This window comes from Nicotiana sylvestris, chromosome 4, assembly GCF_000393655.2.
Source record: "Nicotiana sylvestris chromosome 4, ASM39365v2, whole genome shotgun sequence".
NCBI classification, from domain to species: Eukaryota; Viridiplantae; Streptophyta; class Magnoliopsida; order Solanales; family Solanaceae; genus Nicotiana; species Nicotiana sylvestris.
Window position 1 is genome coordinate 88,241,149 of NC_091060.1, and position 19,588 is coordinate 88,260,736.

Genomic DNA, 19,588 nt, shown 5'->3' on the forward strand with positions numbered 1-19,588 from the left:
TGGACAAAAAGTAAATTTAAGAAGAAATGTATGCATCTTGCTTCAGTTTGGAGGAAAGAAATTTTTGTTGGTGTTGCCTAAAAGAAAAATTGTCAGAGAAAATAATCAGTTAGTAAAATAATTCAAACCAAACGGAAACTAGGGAGCATAAACCAAAATATCTGGTGTGGAATTTAAAAGGAAAAAAAAAAAAAAAAAAGGAAGCCAAAACGGAAAAAATGAATTGGTCCAATAGCACTAATTTGATTCGAAACTTACGTTTGATTTCCATTTACAATCATCTACACGTGTCCCATAATATTATGAACAGAAACTAACAATTCTCTTTCTGTTAACCAGAAAAGTCCTTTGTTTTTCTAACATTCTCGGTATATCCTGAACTAGCAGTGGCTTCCACCCTTAAACGTAAGTTTCAGTTATGTTTGAACATCGATTGTATTCAGTGTGGTTTGTCTCTGTTTCACTTGTATTTATGTGCTTGCTACTTGTTATTGGTTATTCAATGATTTGTTGGTGTAACTGGTTAACCAAATTTTGGGTTTCTGATTCTTGAATTTTTATTCAGTTTGATACTTATTAGTAGATGATTGCACGGTTCTGATCCAAATGTCTTCTATACCTGTTGAATTAGTCTTTTTTGCCCATCTCATAAAATTTGAATGGAACCATCAAATTGGGAAAGAAGGATATATATAATTTTCTTTTTTGGTTCTTGATTGAGCTTTGCTCTTGCAAATTTAAGGGGTCACCCGATTTTACATATGCGATATATTTGGACAAAGTAGACACTTTTTTTTTGGGTAATTAGTTGATTTTATTACCAGGGAAAATGTTTACAAAGAGAGTACAAAAAACACTTTCTTGCTAGTGTTGGACATTGTCCATGCCCATTTGCCCATTCTAATTCCCTGGCATAATAAGATTTTAGCTCAGATATCTGCTGCTATAGAAAATCAGTGTAATGATTTTCTTAGACAATGCAAAAACTTGAGCCCAGAATGATTGGATAGCCAGAACTTTTTGTGTTAATTGGGTAAGTTATTGATTCAGTTTGGTGATAACATGGTTAAATCCACTAAAAAAAGCAAGACCTTTTTCTTTCTTTTCTCAAAGGCAGGAGGAAAACTTCAACTTTTTGTGCTTTTATGTGTTTAAAACGATTAAAAACAATACCCTTCGGGGTGGCCGAGTTGATTGAGCAAGGGACTTACCAAATGGGAGATCTAGGGTTCCAAACCAACTTGCATGGCTTCCTGGGTCGAGCCTATTACACGGGGCTTGGCTAGTATGGTTTACCCTCCTGTGTGGTTTGCGGGCTATTACAGAAGAGCGGGATTTACCTTGTGCGCACTCAAAGGGTAGCGGCTGCGGGTTCCTTGTTAACAAAAAACGAATAAAAAAACATAACCATGCAACGAAAGATTGATTCCAATTAAAACAGAAATAGCATCAATTGACAAGTAGAGTTTTGTTATTCTTTAAGGTTACTATAGCACCAATTAAAGGAAAACTCTTAACTAAATATTCTTAACTTGTTTCTTGAATGCTATCTCCAAACATTGAAAATCGTATTTTAGTTATCACCATATATAGCAGTTTGCATGTCTGCCTTCCGTTCTCATATTTCTTAAGTTTAGTGATTCCTGTGCTACTATTCTTTGTGAATATGAATATTTTTTCAGTCTAGAGTAGTTGTGCAACTACCTTGTATATATCATGTGAAAGATGAACTAATAAATCTTGGTCTAGAGTGAGGACATGTTATTTAGGAAATACTACTAGCTAATTTTCAGCATTTTTCTCTTTCTTTTCATGGGCAGGAAGGTGAATTAGGATTTGGCAATGTTTTGGCCTTTGGGATATCAACATGAGTGAGATATCTTCAAATTTCTTGAATAAACTCTGACTGCACCAATCTATCTCACCTTGAGCTTGAGGGGAGATAAAAATAATCTGACAATATATATAAAGGAAGAAATTACTCACAGACCAAGCTGACTTTGTGACTATTTTTCAATTTCACTCTGTATTTGTACCAGTGATGTCTCACCTAAATTATACTTGAAAAATATATATTTTTGAAATCCTTAGGAGATGGCTGATGTGAAGGATATTCAACCACTTGTTATTGACAACGGAACTCGAATGAGCAAGGTTAGAAAAACTGCTTGCAAATTCAGCTTCATACATTGTGTTAACTGTATTACTTACCTATGTGACCTGCTAATGAATAATAACTATTTTGTTGTTTGTTTCTCTAGGTCGGCTTTGCTGGGGATGATTCTCCAAGGGCTGTTTTCGAAAGTTTAGTTGGTCATCCTCGTCGCACTGGCAGTAAAGTTGGAATGGAACTGAAAGATGCCTATGTTGGCGATGAAGCTCAGTCTAAAAGAGGTATTTTGACTCTGAGATATCCGATTGAACATGGCATAGTAATCCACTGGGATGAGATGGAGGAATTATGGCATCACACATTTTACAATGAGCTCCGTGTTGCTCCCGAGGAGTATCCTGTTCTGCTGACTGAGGCACCACTTAACTCCAAGGCAGAACGAGAGAAAATGACTCAAATCATGTTTGAGACATTCAAAGTGCCAGCCATGTATGTTGCAAACCAGGCTGTTCTCTCTCTGTTTGCTAATGGTCGCACAACTGGTAAGAAAAAGAAGGAATACCAGCATATTCTGGTTCTCTACTGTTATAGTTTGTATTGGGAAAAACTAAGTTTATATATGGGATTCATTATAAGATGACACGCCATGACACGTGGACCACACTACTATAAATCCGGAAAAAACCGACCAAAATTTAGCGACCAAAATTGGTCTGTGGGAAAAAGCAACCAAAGTTGGTCGCTAAACTAGCGAAAATAATAAAATAAATAAAAGAAACAAAATAGCTACCAAGGTTGGTCGCTACTTGGTTGCTATATTAGTCAAAATGTTGACTGGACTGGTCAGACTTTCTTGGTCAAACATTTACTGAGATTAGTGACCAATGTTGGTCGCTAAAGTGGGACCCACATACTAAATTTTAATAATTATATTATTATTTTAAAAAATTATAAAATATAAATATATATATAATATAAAAATGGCGACCAACGTTGGTCGCTATTTAAAGGGTAGGCAGATACCGACCAACTTTGGTCGCTTAAATGGGGCCCAGTTATACAATTTTAATAATTATATTATTAATTTAAATATTATATGAAATATAATTAAATCTGATTTAAATATAGCGACCAACTTTGGTCGCTAAACTAAATTCTTGAATAAATAGCGACCAAAGTTGGTCTCTATTCAGGTCAACAATGGTCAAAATTAAAAATCACTTTTGTATTTACTATCTAAATAATATAAATATAAGCCGTTAATACTTTTGTAATACAAGGGATGAATAGTACTACGAATCGTGCGTCTCTCTCTCTCTCTCTCTCTATATATATATATATATATATATATATATATATATATATATATATATATATATATGAGTATAAGTCTATTAGGTAATATTATATCGAATATAGCTTACATATATAATATATATATACTTACGCTATACTATGCACTAAGTATAAGTGTATTAGGTAATACTGTATCGAATATAGCTTATATATATAATATATATACTTGCGCTATACTATGCACTAAGTATAAGTGTATTACGTAATACTGTATCGAATATAGCTTATATATATATAATATATATACTTACGCTATACTATGCACTAAGTATAAGTGTATTAGGTAATACTGTATCGAATATAGCTTATATATATATATATATAATATATATACTTACGCTATACTATCCACTGAGTATAAGTGTATTAAGTAGTACTGTATCGAATATAGCTTATATATAAATTTATCGAATATATATATATATATATATATATATATAGCTTAAATTGAATTAAAATCCTAAATTTATACTACATATGTACATAATTTTAAATTGTATTATATATATATAGCTTAAATTGAATTAAAATCCTAAATTTATACTATATATATATATATATATATATATATAATTTTAAATTGAATTAAGAGTAATATAATTTTTTTAGAAATAGCGACCAACTTTGGTCGCTATTTCTAAAAATTCAAAACTGATTTACCTACCAAAATAGCGACCAACTGTGGTCGCTATTTTTAATTCCAGAGTGTCAAAACCGGGATCCCCTCCCATTCTTTCTAAAAATTTCCCAAAATCTCTCTTTTCTCTCTCACACTCAACCCCCCCCCCTTCCAACTCCCAGCACCAGAGGCCCCACCCACGCCACCAACGACCACTGCCCAGCTGCCGCCTTCCCGTCGCCGTCGCCTCTGCCGTTGTTGCGTCTCTCTCCTTCTCCATCTCCTAAAAATTCTAGGTTATAATTACAATTTATATCTTTTGTGTAAGCTTATAATGTTTTGTTTATTAGCTATGAATTAGTTTCAAATGACTAGTGTTTCAATTGATTATTTAACATTGTATTTTATAGAAACCTAGGGTTTAGGTTGTATTTATCATTATTTAACATTTTATAAAAATCTAGGGTTTATAGAAATCTAGGATATAAATTGAAACTTTTAGCTTGTGAATTGAATTTTTAGGATATGAATTGAAACTTTTAGGATATGAGTTGAATTTTTAGGATATAAATAGAAATTTTAGGATATGACTTGAACTTTTGTGGATATAAATTGAACCTTTAGGATATAAATTGAACTTTTAGTTTATGTTTAAACTCGTAGGATAAGAATTGATGAACTTTTAGTTTTTAGGTTTTGTTCTTGTGAATTGAACTTGTACGATATAAATTGAAATTTTACGATATGACTTGAACTTTTTACGATATGAGTTGAACCTTTAGGATATGACTTGAACTTTTGTGGATATGAATTGAAGGTTTAGGATATGAATTGAACTTTTAGTTTATGTTTTGAAGTTTTAGTTTATGTTTAAACTCGTAAGATATGAATATAACTTTTAGTTTTTAGGTTTTGTTCTTGTGAATTGAACTTGTAGGATATAAATTGAAGCTTTTATGTATGACTTGAACTTTTTAGGATATGAATTGAAACTTTTAGGATATGAGTTGAACTTTTAGGAAATAAATTGAACCTTTAGCATATGTATTGAACCTTTAGGATATGACTTGAACTTTTAGTTTATGTTTAAACTCGTAGGATATGAATATAACTTTTAGTTTTTAGGTTTTGTTCTTGTGAATTGAATTTTTAGGATATGAATTGAAACTTTTAGGATATGAGTTGAATTTTTAGGATATAAATAGAAATTTTAGGATATGACTTGAACTTTTGTGGATATGAATTGAACCTTTAGGATATAAATTGAACTTTTAGTTTATGTTTAAACTCGTAGGATAAGAATTGATGAACTTTTAGTTTTTAGGTTTTGTTCTTGTGAATTGAACTTGTACGATATAAATTGAAGCTTTTATGTATGACTTGAACTTTTTACGATATGAGTTGAAACTTTTAGGATATGAGTTGAACTTTTAGGAAATAAATTGAACCTTTAGGATATGTATTGAACCTTTAGGATATGACTTGAAGTTTTAGTTTATGTTTAAACTCGTAAGATATGAATATAACTTTTAGTTTTTAGGTTTTGTTCTTGTGAATTGAACTTGTAGGATATAAATTGAAGCTTTTATGTATGACTTGAACTTTTTAGGATATGAATTGAAACTTTTAGGATATGAGTTGAACTTTTAAGGAAATAAATTGAACCTTTAGCATATGTATTGAACCTTTAGGATATGACTTGAACTTTTAGTTTATGTTTAAACTCGTAGGATATGAATATAACTTTTAGTTTTTAGGTTTTGTTCTTGTGAATTGAACTTGTAGGATATAAATTGAAACTTTTAGGATATGAGTTGAATTTTTAGGATATAAATAGAAATTTTAGGATATGACTTGAACTTTTGTGGATATGAATTGAACCTTTAGGATATAAATTGAACTTTTAGTTTATGTTTAAACTCGTAGGATAAGAATTGATGAACTTTTAGTTTTTAGGTTTTGTTCTTGTGAATTGAACTTGTACGATATAAATTGAAATTTTACGATATGACTTGAACTTTTTACGATATGAGTTGAACCTTTAGGATATGACTTGAACTTTTGTGGATATGAATTGAAGGTTTAGGATATGAATTGAACTTTTAGTTTATGTTTTGGAATTTTAGATTGCCGGAGGATTATTAGAAGAGGTTGATGACGTTATTAGACATGCAATAGGACTTCCACCAAGAATAACTAAGACACAGTACCTGGCAAAGTGTGCCTTTAATTGTTCTTCTCATTAGCGACAATGATGATGAGAAGGCAATGACATGTGTTTCAAATAGTGATGGTGTAGGTAGGAATTTAGTATTTTCTAAGTAGATAAAAGAAGAGCTTATAGAGTAATTCTGTACTTCATTTTCCATGAGGAAAAGAAGTTTAATTGAGAGTGACAAGGTTGATGAAGACGGAATGTGTTCCGTTGGTCATGGCAGTTCCCATAGAATGGGGATCATAAGACTCTATGATGACAGAGATTATAGGAAGTTTTGTTCTAAATTTTCTTTCAAGTCTGATCCGTACAAGCTTAATGTGATATTGGTGATATTTCTTCGGATTCAGACAATGATTTGACCGACAAAAGTATGGAAATGCTCTTAAAAAGAATTAAAGGTAAAATGTTTTTCTTGGTAGAGAAGGATGCTGAAAAGATTTTACCTTTAATTCTTTTTAAGAGCATTTCCATACTTTTGTCGGTCAAATTATTGTCTGAATCCGAAGAAATATCACCAATATCATATTAAGCTTGTACGGATCAGACTTGGAAGAAGTTTAGAACAAAACTTCCTATAATCTTTGTCATCATAGAGTCTTATGATCCCCGCTTTATGGGAACTGCCATGACCAACGAAAAACATTCCGTCTTCATCAACGTTGCCACTATCAATCAAACTTTTTTTCCTCTTGGAAAGTGAAGTAGAGAATTCCTCTATAACCTCTTTTATCTACTTAGGAAATGTTAAATCCTACCTATACCATCACTATTTTGAAACACATGTCGTTGCCTTCTCATTATCATTGTAGCTATAGAGATCAACAATTGATCAAAGACACACCCTGTCAGGTACTGTATCCAAGTTATTCTCTGTATCCAAGTTCATCCCGAGTAATAGTACCACGAGGATAATCACCAAAGCCACCAGACAGCTTTATGATGCCAATGAAGCAAGATGAGCTATTCAATGAAACTCGTATTGTAAAGAAGAAGAAAGAGACTGATTCAGAAAGGAGGGTCGAGCCTCGACTATATACATGTAAGTTTTTTACTTTTCATTAAGTATTTTGATTTACTTTTATATAAATTTTGAAATACTAATTCAATATATATAATTTTTCATATAGGTTCGCTTCACATGCAGCTGACGTGGGGGAATTCATACGCAGTCAACCACCTAATGAATCGGGCGAGGCAATCCAACTTTCGGACGAGGATGCTGAAAGAACACTCCTTGAGTACTTTATATACTTTGAACTAGACAAAAAAATTTAGTTCTATTGTGTTAGTTCTTTTTAGTTCGAATGGGCTTGTAATAAGCGTTAACTTAGTTTTGTTAGCTTAATGTGTTAGTTCTATTGATTGTTGCTTTTAATTGTTGTTGTTGTTGTTGCTGGCATAAAATGCCTGTTTAGGATGTTTGGTAAGCTGGCAGGTGGTGTAGCTGCCAAAACAGGCAGTTTCTGCCAAAAATATACCTAGAAAAGCGACCAACTTTGGTCTCTATTTGGTCGCATTTCACTATAAAAAAATAATTTTCTGGGAAATAGCGACCAACCTTGGTCACTACCTGCCCAGATTTCTATTAAAAAAAATACAATTTCTGGAAATAATTAAATTCTTGAATTTAGCGACCAACTTTGGTCTCTATTGTCCAGATTTTAAAATATAATATTTGGATTAGAGACCAAAGTTGGTCGCTTTCTAATGATTAATGATAAATTAAAAACAACGTATTTCATATGTAGAGACCAACTTTGGTCGCCAAATTTATATTATTAAATTAATATAGCGACCAAAGTTAGTCACTAAAGTCAAAATCAGAATATTTGGTCCTTTTACCTTAGATACCAAAGTTGGTCGCTAATTAGCGACCAACTTTGGTCCCTAAAATAAAGGGACCAGTAATATTGCGACCAGGCATGTTTGGTCACTTTTTGGTCGCTTTTATGCCTATAAGCGACCGACTTTGGTCGCTTTTTGTGGTCGCTTTTTACCGGATTTCTAGTAGTGCCAGTTAAAGAGAACAAGTGATGAAGGCAGGTGCTCGAACCACTTTATGACGGAAGAGAATGAATCTGATAGAAAATAAGGAATAGATACGAACTATTGGGCATAAATACAGAAACGTTAAGGAATCTGTATTGAATCAAATATGATTGCTGATTGTAACGTTACATTAAATGTCATTAAATGCCATTAATTGACAATAATGGCTCAATTATGGAAAAAACAAAACGTACCACTTAGAAATAGCTATAAAAGGAGAAGATTGATCATTTGTAAGGACACGAAAGATCACCAAAATATACTGATTTACTTTGTTTTCTTCTGTTCTTCTGATTATTATCAAAGCCAATTTCTTTTATTCATTTTATATATTGATTATCAGTAACCCTAGTTCTTCTAAAATAAAGCTTTGACCGAAATTACTATTTTTGGTTAAACGAATTGGTTCCGTTACCGGGAATCTGATAATGGTTTACTTTCTTAATTAATTCTTTCATCAAAACTTACCATGTCGAATAACAACGACAACAACCAAGATACTCAACAACATGAGAATAATGTGGGTGATAGGACACCACTTCCCTCACCGTGTGATTCACAACGTCAGTCACGAGAACGAACTCCAGAGGGCTCTGAAACCAATTATGGGGTTGCAAACGAACAAGCACTTGATGATGCCTTAAAAAATCTCATTGCTCAACAAGTCAGCAATGCCCTCCGAGCTTTTACTAGTCAATTGCCAATTGCACCACCAACACCAACTCCGAATCAGAATACTTTGTAAAACTCACATTCTGGGCTCATTAACTCAGGCACTGTTGGAACTCCAAGCGAGTCTTGCGATGGCGAGCCAGGTAACATAGTAATTCTGATTTACAAAATTTAGTTCTAACCTTGCAGAAGCAGCTCAAGGAGAAAAGCGACCGTATAGAGCAAATACCTGGAGTACCACCCGTGATCAAAGGAATAGACATGGATAAGTACTCACAACAACCATGGAAGCCTAATGCAGCTCCGGTGCCAATCCTGAAGAAGTTCAAAATGCCTGATATTCCAAAGTATGATGGCACAACTGATCCACGAGACCACGTGACTGCATTTACAACTGGTGTGAAGGGAAATGATTTAACCAAACAAGAAATTGAATCGGTGTTGGTCAAAAAATTTGGTGAAACACTCACCAAGAGTGCACTAACATGGTATTCCCTTTTACCCGAAAATTCTATAAATTCTTTTGCTGAGCTTGCAAATTCTTTTATCAAAGCATATTCGGGAGCTCAAAAAGTTGAAAAGAGAATGGAAGATATTTTCAAAATCAAGCAAGAAGATTCAGAGTTGCTTAGGGAGTTCGTGGATAGGTTCCAGCGTGAAAGAATGATGTTACCACGCGTACCAGATAATTGGGCAGCTATGGCTTTTGCTAGTAACTTGAATGAGAAAAGTTCAGAAGCCACGAGACGACTCAAGGAAAGCCTGCGTGAATTTCCAGCAACAACCTAGAATGATGTTTACAACAGATACAATACGAAGCTAAGGATAGAAGAAGACATTATCTCCCGATCTCAGAAAGAGGAGAAGGTGAGTTCGAGATGTTCAGAAAACGAAAAAAGGTCCGGTAAAAACAAGTACGAACCATATATGGGCCCAGCAGTAAAAGACTCAAGATCAAAGCAAGATAATTCAAGGTACGATCGTAGAACGAGAGAGTCAGGTTCATCATCGAGATTTAGGAACGATCGAAACTCACGTGAAATTTGAGATGATGATAGGAACTTGAAGTCAAGATTTGGCGGTTACAAGTTCAATGTTAGCACTTCAAAATTGGTAGCGGTGTTAAAAGGCAAGGGCGATAAGGTACGTTGGCCAAAAGAAATGAGATCAAATCCAAACAGGCGCAATCCTGATCACTGGTGCGAATTTCATAACGATCATGGTCATAAAATGGCAGATTGCTACAAGGCGAAGTTGATCATCTATTAAGCAAGGGTATCTCTCTAAATTATTCAGTCAGAAAGGTAAGCAAGCATACATGAAGAACAGGTAGGAGCCCCCTAAACCTCCTTCTCCCCAAAGGACCGTTAATGTTATAAGTGAGGGCGAAGAAATCAATGGTGTAACGTACACAGCAGCCAATAAAGTTTCCAAAGTCACAATTACCCACGGAAAGCGGGTGCGACATGTCTTAGAGGAAGAAAGCATTACGTTTGATGATGCAGATGTGGATGACGTGTTAACTCCACATAATGATGCATTGGTAATATCTCTACTTGTACATGATACTAATGTGAAATGAGTTTTGATTGATCCAGGTAGTTCCGTGAACACTATTCTGCTAAGAGTACTGCACGAGATGCAAGTTGAAGATAAACTAGTACCAAAGGCGCATACTTTGTCTGGATTCGACAATTCCAGCATTGTGACGAAAGGGGAGATAACCCTTACTACATTCGCAGAAGGGGTTGTCAAAGATACAAAGTTTCAAGTGGTAGAGATGGAGATGGCTTACAATATGATTCTCGGAGACCATGGATACACGAGATGGATGTCGTTCCGTCTACCTTACATCAAGTTATTAAATTTCCATCACCATGGGGGATACGTCAAATCTATGGGGATCAAAATACATCCAGGAGCATCAACTCTGTAGCAGATTTAAATACAAGAAACGAAGAAAAATAACAGTTACAGAATCCAGTTGAGGATACCACAACACAAGCCTCAACTGAACAAGGGCGAACAGATGTGGGCTCAAGGCCCGATTCCATTCAAGAACCAGAGGAAAATGAAAATATCAGAACAACGATTGAAGAACTGGAGGCTGTAGAGTTATTTACACAATGGCCTGAAAGAAAAGTCTACGTTGGGGCTCACGACATGAAAGGTAAGTTGATTAAGTTTTTGAAAATTAATGTGGATTGTTTTGCTTAGTCCCATTCTGATATGACAGGAATACCACCGGAAGTAATGACTCACAAGTTAGATGAAGACCCATCATACCCACCTGTCAAACAAAAGAAGAGAAAGCAAGGGACTTTCAAAAATCAGGTGATTCAAGATGAGGTCCAAAAATTACTAAAAATTAGGTCTATCCGCGAGGTAAAGTATCTTAATTGGTTAGTTAATATTGTTGTAGTACCAAAAAAGAATGGTAAATGGCGAGTTTGTGTAGATTACACAGATCTTAACAAAGCTTGTCCTAAAGATTCTTTTCCATTACCACATATAGATCAACTAGTTGATGCTACTGCAGGACATGAGTTGTTAAGCTTTTTAGATGCGTATTTAAGGTACAACCAGATCAAATGGATCCCCTAGATGAAGAAAAAACTTCATTTATAACAGACATGGGGACTTATTATTATAAAGTAATGCCTTTTGGTCTCAAAAATGGTGGTGCAACGTATCAAAGATTGGTAACCAAAATGTTCCAAGAACATTTAGGAAAGACTATGGAGGTCTACATAGATGATATGCTCGTCAAAACTCAACATTCAGGGGACCATATATCGTACTTGTCTGGCAAGTTTCAGATCTTGCGAAAATTCAATATGAAACTAAATCCTGAGAAATGTGCATTCGGCATTTCATTAGGTAAGTTTTTGGGTTTTCTTGTTTCTAACCGTGGTATTGAAGTAAATCCCTCACAGATTAAAGCCATTGAAGAAATTCCTGACATGCTTATGAGTAAAAAAGAAGTGCAAATATTGACAGGAAGAATTGCAGCCTTAGGAAGATTTATTTTCAAATCATCAAAAAAGTGTTTTAAATTCTTTTCAGCTCTTAAAAAGCAAGATCAGTTCGAATGGACTGAGGAGTGTCAACAAGCACTCAAAAACTTGAAGACATACCTGTCAAATTCGTCGTTGCTCGCAAAACCAAAGGTTGGGGGAAAATTGCTCGTTTATCTTGTTGTCTCCGAAGTAGCAGTAAGTGCTAGTTTAGTTCGTAAAGAACAAGATAAACAATCTCCAATTTATTATGTCAGCAAATCATTATTAGATGCGGAGACGCGGTATCCTCAATTAGAAAAGCTTGCACTTGCACTAATCATGGCATCTAGAAAACTAAGGCCTTATTTTCAATGTCACCCTATTGCCGTAGTAACTGCTTATCCATTACGCAATATATTACACAAGCATGAGTTATCAGGTAGGTTAGCCAAATGGGCTATAGAATTAAGAGAATATGACATCACATACAAGCCTAGAACTGCGATAAAATCTCTAGTGTTAGCAGATTTTGTGGCTAATTTTAGCCAAGGAATGAAATTAGAAACAGAAAAAGAATTACAGGTGTTCAACGGATCTAATCCAGGAATTTGGACCTTATTTACTGATGGCTGAATTGTTTTGGTACCACATATGGGTGAAACCATTCGACAAGCCATTAAATGTCATTCTATAACTAACAATGAGGCAGAGTATGAAGCTGTGATTGCAAGTTTAGAACTGGCACTGGAACTCGACATTAATCAGATTGTAATCAAAAGTAATTCGCAGCTTGTAGTTAACCAAATGTTAGGGAATTATACAGCCAGGGAAGCATGAATAAAATAGTATTAGAGAAGGTACGGGATTTGATTAGGTAATTTCAAACCTAGAAGGTCACGCAGATACCAAGAGATGAAAATGTCGAGGCAAATGCCCAACCCAATCTCGCTTCTGCGACAGACGTAGCAAGCAATGAAAATGCTTCCGTAATTCATTTGTTTCATTCAATACTCGATCCAGACAAAAATGAGGTAAATTTTAATAACTTAACCTGGGATTTGAGGAACGATATTGTTGCTTTTTTGCAGTATAGTACCATCCCTGAAGACAAGAAAAATGCTCACGCGCTTTGAAAAAAGGTTGCTCGATATTGTTTAAAGTAAGGTAATCTTTATCGAAAAATGTTCGGTGGTCCCTTAGCAAGATGCCTCGGGCCTTCTCAGAGGAATATGTAATGAGAGAAATACACGAGGGGCATTGTGGGAATCACGCTGGAGGAAGATAACTGGTAAGAACCATGATTAGGGCAGGTTATTATTGCCCTAAAATGGAAGAAGAAGCGGAAAATTTCGTGGCTAAATGTGATAAATGCCAGAGATACAGTAATAACATGCACAGACTAGTGGAGTTGTTACATCCGATCATTGCACCATGGCCTTTTATGAAATGGGCGATGGATATCGTGGCTCCACTATCACAAGCAAAAGGACAGGTAAAATTCTTGCTTGTACTCACTGATTATTTTACTAAATAGGTGGAAGAAGGAGCATTCAAACAGGTGTAAGAAAAAGAGGTCAGAGAATTCATTTGGAGAAATATCATATGTCGATTCGGTGTACCAAAGGAAATCATGTGTGATAATGGCCCGCAATTTATAAGCGCACAAATCATAGAATTTTTTCAAAGTTGGCAAATCAAAAGGATTACATCTACGCCTTATCATCTGGCGGGTAACGGACAAGCTGAATCAACAAATAAAGTTATTGTTAACAATTTGAAGAAGTGATTAGAAGAAGCTAAAGGCAATTGGCTAGAATTGTTACCTGGTGTTTCATGGGCATACCGCACGACAACGAAAACAAGCACGGGAGAAACGCCATTCTCATTAGTATATGGAGTTGAAGCTTTAATTCCAGTTGAGATAGGGGAGCCAAGCGTGAGGTATACGCAAATGTCAGAAGAATCCAATGAAGAAGAAATGCGCATAAACCTTGATTTACTTGAAGGAAAAAGGGAAGCTGCACTAATAAGAATGGCAGCACAAAAGCAAGTCATGGAACGATACTACAATCAAAGAGCACGAATAAGATACTTCAAGATTTGGGACTTCATACTAAAGAAAGTTTTTCAATACACGAAGGCGGCCAATGCGGGTAAATTAAGTCCAACCTGGGAAGGACCCTACAAAATTCATGGTATTGGAGGGAAAGGAGCATACGAGCTGGAAACAATGGATGGCAAGATATTACCTTCACATTAGAATGTCGTCCACCTGAAGAGATACTATTTCTAAGGAGTACCCACGGTCAGGTATCCTCAATTTAAAATTCTATTTTTGAATTGTTAAAATTTTACTAACGATTTTAGATGATAGGCAACAAGCTGGCCCGTACTAAATGATGAATCACGACCTGCAAGGCACGTGGAATAAATTAAAATTCCCAGTCTAGGGTTACACCTATTCTGATAGAAATTGATACGGGTTAAGCAGTCTTCATCTATTATCGTACCTCCAAGTCCCGTGTGTTTTATTCCTTTACAGGAAAAGGACCGAGTAAGAGGAGTAATCAAGTGCTCGAGACTTCATACTTTAAAGCTCAAACACTTGGGGGACTATATAATATACATGGACATATGTATAAAGAAGGCAAAGAAGATTGGGAGATAATCAAAGTTCAAGCCTGAAAAGTTTACTCATTGAATGAGTCAAGTGCAGAGCAAAGTTACGAGCTAAGAGCAAAGTTACAAGCTAAGGCCAAAGAAAAACCTTATCATAGTTAGGTTAAAGGCAATGTACTGAAACGGGTTATAAATAAAAATCTGTGTGTTATTTCTTTTTTGAAATCTATTGTAAGGAAAACAGTTACAAAAAGTTATAGAAGTTACTGAAATACATGTAAGGTAGAAATTGACAAAGTTCAAATAAAAACTTGTCGAGGTTATTCCAAAAACATGTGTATTCTTATTTCTTTTATCGTACATTAACACCATTATGAAGCTAAGACGTCTTCTTCATTAAGTGTCGAATATAAAATGGCCCTCTTTTATAAAATTCATGATTGATTTAAAACATTCATGGAATTAAGAAAGCATTTTACAAAATAAAAGTGCAAATTATCGAATAAGTCTTTAAATATAAAGGCAAGACAAAAGTTCAAAAATAGCTACAAAAACTTCTTAATATTAAAAAGTTTAGACTAAGTATGAACTTAGTCATAAACTAAGAGTTCCTTATACAAAATGCCCCGAAAAAGGTCTGGGGACTTAATGTTTTCAAACCCTCAAAAAAGACCAAGGGTTGCAACCACATTCCACCAAAGAAAAAGGGAAAAAAAGTCACACATCATTGACTTGTCACTGAGGAGTTGAAGAAGGAACCAAAGCAGGGTCTTCAACAACAGCAGGCTCAATTTGACTTGAAGGAATTGGGGTATCCATATCAGCTTCAACATCGCCAGAAGCTTCAGCCACGGGAGAAGGAAAGTCTTGGCTCTGTTGAGTCTTTTCAATAGTCTCTCTGATTTTGGCTAACTCAGATTCCAAGTTAAAATTCTCCTAGCTAACTTCAACAAGGGTATCATGGCGAGAATTTAAAAACTCCCAACTCACTTCAATTACAGTTTTATCTTCAAGAATCTCGTAATCCCTTTCCCAGTCAGCAATTTCATTTTTTAGCTTCTCATTCTCAGCCAAGGCAGAATCATAAGAAGTTTGAAGAGAAGCATGTGAACTTTATAAGGAACAAACTTTATCAGAAGATACCCGGAGGTCTTCTTGAGTTTGAGTCAGAGTTTGCATGAGTTTACCAGCATATGCTTCTTTCTTACCTAAGAAAGCCTTCAACTCTCTGACCTCTTCACTTGCCTTGGAGAGTTGCTAGGAAAAAGAGGTTGCAAGAAGATTCTTCTTTTTACCTGCTTGATTTGATGAAGCCTTTTCAACCGCCAACTCTGAAGTTAAAACCCTTACCTGTTGCTCTAAGGTACATTTACTCTCTTCTAATATTTTCATGTTGATTTGAAGACTTTCAAACTGTTCCTTCCAATTATCTGCCTCCATTTGTTAGTCACACCTTAATTTCTCTAAGAGGGAAATCCTCTTCATCATCTCCATGCCAATTAGATTGATCTAAAAAATGGGAAAGATGAGAACACTGTAAATAGAAAAAAAGGTAAAGTAGAGTTTGAAAAAGGGATACCTTTAAAGAAGCATGCACTATATCGTTCATCAAAGTCAAGGAACTGTGGACATCAAGTTTAACTCTTTCAACCGGACCAATCAAAGGTTTCAACAACACATCAGCTCGACCTGATTTCCTCAAAAGGTTACCCTCAGCAGGAACTTCAATGGTAACTTTCCTCATAGCTTCAACTCTACTTGAGGAACCAACCTCGGTATGATGGATAGTTGAAGTAGGAACTGTAGAAGGAGGGACTGTAGAAGGAGTAAAAATAGCCTGGGGAGTAAAAACAACCTGGGAAAAAGCAGTAATGGTAACAGTCACGACTAGCAAAGAGGGTATCAAAGGAACGGGTGAAGAAGCAAGGGGTGCTACATCAAAAATTGGCCCAAAACTTTCACTACCAAACCCACGAGCAAAACGTTGTTCAGCAGAAACATGAGAAGAAGCGGGAGTATCATCATCAGAAATCACCAACGAGGCATCAACAGGCTCGGTGGAAGGAATATAATGAGGGGGAGATGCTTCATCATCTGAAATAATTCTTCTTCTAGCCCTTGGCCTTTTTATCAAAGAGCCCCCATCTTGTTCTCCTTCCTCCCCAGAGTCTTGATCAACAGAAGCTTTCCTTTTTGATGAAGAACCCAAAATTATCTCTTGGGCCCTTTCCATAGAAATTCTAGAAGCTGCGATGGCCTCAGCACTTACGCCTCGAATGGGAAATCCTGACAAAAAGAAGGATCAAAATAATATCTGAAGAAAATAGTGAGTAAAATAAGAAAAACTCTTACCGTGAGTTTTCACTTTCCAGCCAAAACGATAAGAGAGATTTTTCCAAGATCTACCGTCCATCGGAGCAGTACTATGATGACCCGGCCAGTTGTCTCATGAGTTACAGCTCTGTTTTCCCCATTTTTGCTTCTTTATGCTTCGTTATCCGTGTTTTATGTGGTCGAGTTGATTGGTTTGCATTTGGTGTGACTTTGGTAAGAAATGAGACACTTAGTCTCTTTTAAGAAGGCTTAAGTTGGAAAAGTCAACCAGATGTTGACTTATGAGTTAGAGGGCTCGGATGTGAGTTCCGATGGTTCATTTAGCTACGGGAGGTGATTTATGACTTAGGAGTGTGATCGGAATTGGTTTTGGAGGCCCGGTGTAGAATTAGGTTTGAATTGGCGAAGTTAGTATTTTGGCGATTTCCGGTTGGTAGGTGAGATTTTGATCCGAGGGTTGGAATGGAATTCCGAGAGTTGAAGTAGCTTCGTTATGTGAGTTGGGATGTGTGTGCAAAATTTCAGGTCATTTGGATGTGGTTTGGTTGGGTTTTTGATCAAAAGCATATTTTCGGAAATTTTTAGAAACTTAGGCTTGAATTCAATATGAATTGATGGTTTTGGTGTTGTTTGAGGTGTTTTGATGATTGGAACAAGTTTGAATGAGATTTTAGGATGTGTTGGTGCTTTTGGTTGAGGTCCCGGGGGCCTCGGGGTGATTTCGGATGGCTAACGGGAATTTTTTGGAACTTAGAAGATAGCTGATGTCTGCTGCTTCTGGTAGTTCTGCACCTGCGGAATTGGGACTGCAGGTGCGGTGTCGCAGATGTGGAAGGAAAGACGCAGATGCGGTTTCGAGGGGGCAAGGAAGGAACCGCAGGTGCGGTATATGAACCGCATCTGCGGAGTCGCAGATGCGACCATTTGACCGCAGATGCGGATTTCGAACCTTAGGTGAAGTTCCGCAGATGCGGAGGAGTGACCGCAGAAGCGGTGCCGCAGGAGCGGGATTTTTGTCCGCAGATGCGAAAAGAACCCCTGGGCAGAATGTTTTAAGTTGTTTTATCCGCGATTTTGAGCCATTATTTCACCGTAGCTGAGTATTTTGGGAGCTCTTTGAAGGGAATTGAAGAGGGATTCAAGGAGAATTGATTGGAGGTGAGTTTTATGAACCTAAAACGTGATTTTTTTTTTTTGTGAGATTAACTTAGAAATTCATGGAAATTTGGCTAAAAATGGAAGAACTAGGGCTTGGGATTTTGAGATTTTAAATTGGGATTTGAAGGACCATTTGAGGTCGGATTTGAGAACTTTTGGTATGTATGAACTCATGGGATGATAAAGAATCTAATGATGTGAAAATTTTGAGAAGTGGGCCCGGGGCTTGGGTTTTGCCAATTTCAAGATTTTTGACATTTTTCGATTGTTTTTGCTAGGACTTTATTCCTTTAGCATATTGTGACGTATTCGTTCTGGTTTTGGTCAGATTCGACGCGCGAGGAGGCTGATTTGAGAGGCAAGGGCATAGTGAGCTAGAACTTTAGCCGATTCGAGGTGAGTAATGAATGTAAATAATGTCCTGAGGGTTTGAAACTTCGGATTTGCACATCGTAGTACTATATTGAGGTGAGACACGTGCTTGATGATGAGCGTGGGGTCGTTTACTATTGGGAATTGTGACTTGGTCTGTCTTGAGTGACGTTTTTACTGCGTATTTGATTAAAGCTTATTTGTTATCCTCATTAGCTGGATTGATTGCCATATTTGGGCTTTGTGCCAACTATTTGAACCCTCCGAGAAGTTTTATCACTATTTCCTCACTGTTTAGACTTACTACTTGAACTCAGTCGTACTATTTTCCACTGTTTTACAACTCAGCCACTTTTACTCGGTTTTTGAAACTAAAAAGATATATTAAATGATGTTTTGGGCTGAGAATTACTGTTTTACTAAATGCCCGAGAGGCTTATATGATGTTTGCACTGAGTATGGCCAAGGGCCAGATGTGAGTATACTATGGGATCGGGTTGCGCGCCGCAGCAATATTATGTTGATATTGATATGAGGCCGAAGGCCTAGTTGATGCCACGAGATGGCTTGATATTGCGCTTGGATCATAAGGGGGCCCTCCCGGAGTCTGCACACCCCCAGTGAGCGCCGTCGAAGATAAATATACGGATCGGCCTGCACGCTGCAGCGGGTACTATAGGGTACCGTCCTATGTGTTGATTTTCGTTATATGTCTGTCACTTAACTGCTTATTTGTTGTAGCATCTCCACATTTCGTTTCCATTGGTTTATTGCTTTCATATTACTTGTTTAAGCTACCGCATTATAGATTACTCTGTGATTTCCGTGATTTCTTATTCTCAGTCATTATTTATGCTTATTACTCACTGGGTCGGAGTACTCATATTACTCCCTTCACCTTGCGTGCAGATCCAGGTGTTCCAGAGGCTGAGTGAGGATATTCAGTCGATCAGTTCATATCCGGGAGCATCGAGATAGCTGCACGGCATCCGCAGCCCAGATCTTTCCCTTCTATCTTTTCGTTTTATTCGTGTTTCCTAAACTGATTATGTATTATGTTGTTAAACTTGTGTTAGAGG

General features: G+C 36.3%; 1 pseudogene; it reads left to right on the plus strand.

Moving 5' to 3' along the window:
• The first annotated feature begins 320 nt into the window (after positions 1-320).
• LOC104222765 (actin-101-like) overlaps positions 321-19,588 on the plus strand; it is a 32,423-nt pseudogene continuing 13,155 nt past the window's right edge.